Raw genomic sequence first — 3,153 nt, 5'->3', positions numbered from 1 at the left:
GATACTGAGAAACAGGACATTTTGTTCACTTTTAATCGTCCCAGAGCCCACTCTTTGAATTTATTATCCTTTGTTCTTATTAAAGAATTAAGAAAGCCTACCAGTTATTGTCCCGGGAACTTTCTCATAAATACTGCCTTCCATATTATGAGAATTATTCTTGTAATTTATCGTTAATCACAAAGTTGCAGAAGTACCGCCTTGAGTGGAGCAAGTCATATGGATGGATCATCTGATGCCCAGGAAACACCGGCAGGTGTCGCTGAGTAGGGTCAGCGGCCAGTCTGCTCTTGGGCATGTGAGAGCTGTCATACTCCATCCAGGTACAGTTTGCCGTGAAAAGGTGCCTGAGGTTGCCTCATGGTCATGTCCAGAGTTGCCGTCTTTGGAGCGTCTGAGTGGATGCAGATCTGGGTTAGATCTGGAGTCCATCGTTGGCTCTGCCAGTTAACTAGCTGGGTAGCCTGGGGTCTCACCTCTGCTCTCCGAGCTCCGGAATTTCTCAACTGTAAGATGGGGATGCATAGGCTTCAGCTACCCCACTGGGCTGTTGTGAAAATTAAATGAGGAAATAGGAGCAAAGTATTTGGCTCAGAATTAATGCTGTTATTGTCCTTCTCTCGCCATCTTTTGGTCGACCTAGTGGGCTAAGTGAAGTGGATGGGCATTCTAACCAGGACCGTATTGTGTGTGAGATGTGTGCGTTGAACTCAATCTGGGACTTAAGAGGTTGGGGCGGAGTGTAAGGGAGCTGACATTTGCTCATTGTCTGCTGGGTGTCAGGCTCCATGCCAAGTCACCTTACATAGGCCTAGCCACTTCCTGCAATGACTCTGTAGAGTGGGAGGTATCACACACATACTCGTCCCCTTTTATGGATTGGGAAACCGAGGCTCAGGGAGTTTCTTGCCTTCCTAGGGTCACGTGGCTAAGTAACTGGCAGGCTTGGGAAAGGAATTCAGCTTTCCCTGGAGTTTATGTGCCACGGTCCAAATTCACAACCTCAGACGTGTATTTTAGGAAGTGCCCTATAGATGGACCATGTCGAATTGCTTTCATTTTTTAACAATGGCTGGATCATAGGTTTTCTGCTATGCTGATTAACTGTGACCCCACTTGTAGCTCTCTTCTGCCTGAAGACAGTGTTTGTCCCCTGGCCTTTCTGAGGTCAAGGTTAGAAAGCTGCCTCCAGAGGCCTTTGCCCTGAATGCGAGAGAGGGAGACAAAGGGACCTGGAATGGGTTTTCAGCTTCAAATGTTCAGATTTGACCAAGTTCTTTCTCATGTTTTGTGAGCCTTCCTCACTCTCTCACATCTCTGCCTTTGTGTGAACTGTCTCCTTGATTTTTAGAAAGCTTTACCCTTCTGGACCCTGCTCGACTATTCCTTCCTACGTCAAGGCTTTCTGTCCTTGCCGGTAGGACTGAAGCAGGTGAGACATTTGTCACGTCTTAGCAGTTGTTACACTGCAGGGGGTTCAGGCAGCTTCCTGCCTCGCTTCTCTGAGCTGCGGGCTTCTTGAGGATTTGGATTGTGTCTTACTCCTCTTTGTATCTACTGTCCACATGGCATGCCCATAATTCGTGTTTCCACACTAGTTGTCAGGAGCCAGAGGACACTAGCACTGGCCTCCAAATCCTGTGACCCATCTGGCGCGGTGTCAGCCTCTAAGGAGGCTGGCCATCTTGTGCCTGCCATCCAGGTCTTTGCCTGCTCTCAGCATCCTTAATTTTCCTCTTCTGCAGTCAGAACAATCTCAGAGTAGCTCTAATTGATAGCTATTTTGGTTCAGGCTATACCTGGACTGTTTATTTCTATTCTCTGCCTGGGACTCCTGGGGATTCTGATTTAATAGGTTTGGGTACTTGGCTCTCAAGAGTGAATTGTTTAAATATAACCGGCACAATACAAGAGGTGCAGGCTGCAGCTCTCTGAGATCCCAGTATTTGAGGAAGAGAGACACATGCGTGCAAAAGAGAAACCATTCATGAATGTGGGGGCGGGGGAGGGCACAGCAGTTGAAAAGGAATGAAAGCCACTTCCCTTTCTCATGTGAGTGGAAACACGAGCAGAAGTTACTGGAGCCACTCATCTCTATGATCATTCATCTATCGGTGTGTTCATTCGTTCGTCCCGCAGAGCCGAGGTTATTGCAGGAGCCCCTCAATGGCTTCCTAGCCTCTCTTCTCCCTGTGCAGTCTGTCTTGTGCAGCACCGTCCATGCGTCCCCTGTTACTCATGGGGTCAAGAGCGGGCTCCTTAGCACGATACCCACGGTCACTGATCACGTCTGCCTACTTATTCCCCTCATCTCCTGCAGCTCCACACTTGCTCTTCTCTAAACTCCAACAATGTTGCACTTTTTTCCCCCAGAGTTTATTTTGAGAGAGACAGAGACAGCACGTGTGGGGGAGGGGCAGAGAGAGAGAGAGAGGTAGAGACAGACAGAGAGACAGACACAGAGACAGAGAGAGACACAGAATCCCAAGCAGGCTTCCCACTGTCAGCAGTAGAGCTGGATGTGGGGCTCGAACTCATGAACCGTGAGATCATGACCTAAGCTGAAATCAAGAGGCGGACGCTTAACCAACTGAGCCACCCAGGTGCCCTAGCAGTGATGCATTCATAAGGATACCATCAAAAGGCCAGTTTGTTTTGCCTCCATGCTTTTCAACGTGCTATTCCCTGCCTTCAGGATGTTTTCCTGTTTCCTACTTAGTTGCCAAAAGTCCCCTTAATCCTGTCCTGACTGCTTTCCTTGGCGTCACCAAGCTAAAGGAGGTGAGCCCTTTCCCCCACCACAGGGTTGGGGGCACACACTCATCAGAGCTCTGATTACTTGTGCTGAGCGTGTTGACATGCATCTTTTTTTCCCACTGGTCTGTGAATTCTCATGGTCAAAGCCCATGTATTATGCCTACAGGAATAGTACCTGACATATAGTAGGTGGTAAATAAATGCACATTGAGTGAGCACATTAATTGTATGCTGTGTGCTAAGGAGTTTGGATGTTACCCTGAATCCAAATTGAGTCATCAACAGGGTTGAAGCAGAGCTAGCTGCAGGATTGGGGTTGTACTTAGGTTAGAAGGGAGAATGAGTGGCGGGGGCAGCGCTGGAGGAAACGACACCAGCCAACCTTCCCACCCTCAC

General features: G+C 48.6%; 1 pseudogene; it reads right to left on the bottom strand.

Moving 5' to 3' along the window:
* Positions 1-1,684, bottom strand: part of LOC144219919 (3-hydroxyacyl-CoA dehydrogenase type-2-like) — a 6,851-nt pseudogene extending 5,167 nt beyond the window's left edge.
* Between the last annotated feature and the right edge of the window lie 1,469 nt (positions 1,685-3,153).

Source organism: Crocuta crocuta, unplaced genomic scaffold, assembly GCF_008692635.1.
Source record: "Crocuta crocuta isolate KB4526 unplaced genomic scaffold, BGI_CrCroc_1.0 scaffold119, whole genome shotgun sequence".
Classification (NCBI taxonomy): Eukaryota; Metazoa; Chordata; class Mammalia; order Carnivora; family Hyaenidae; genus Crocuta; species Crocuta crocuta.
The sequence above is the reverse complement of the archived record's forward strand: the minus strand, read 5'-3'. Positions and strand labels throughout refer to the sequence as shown.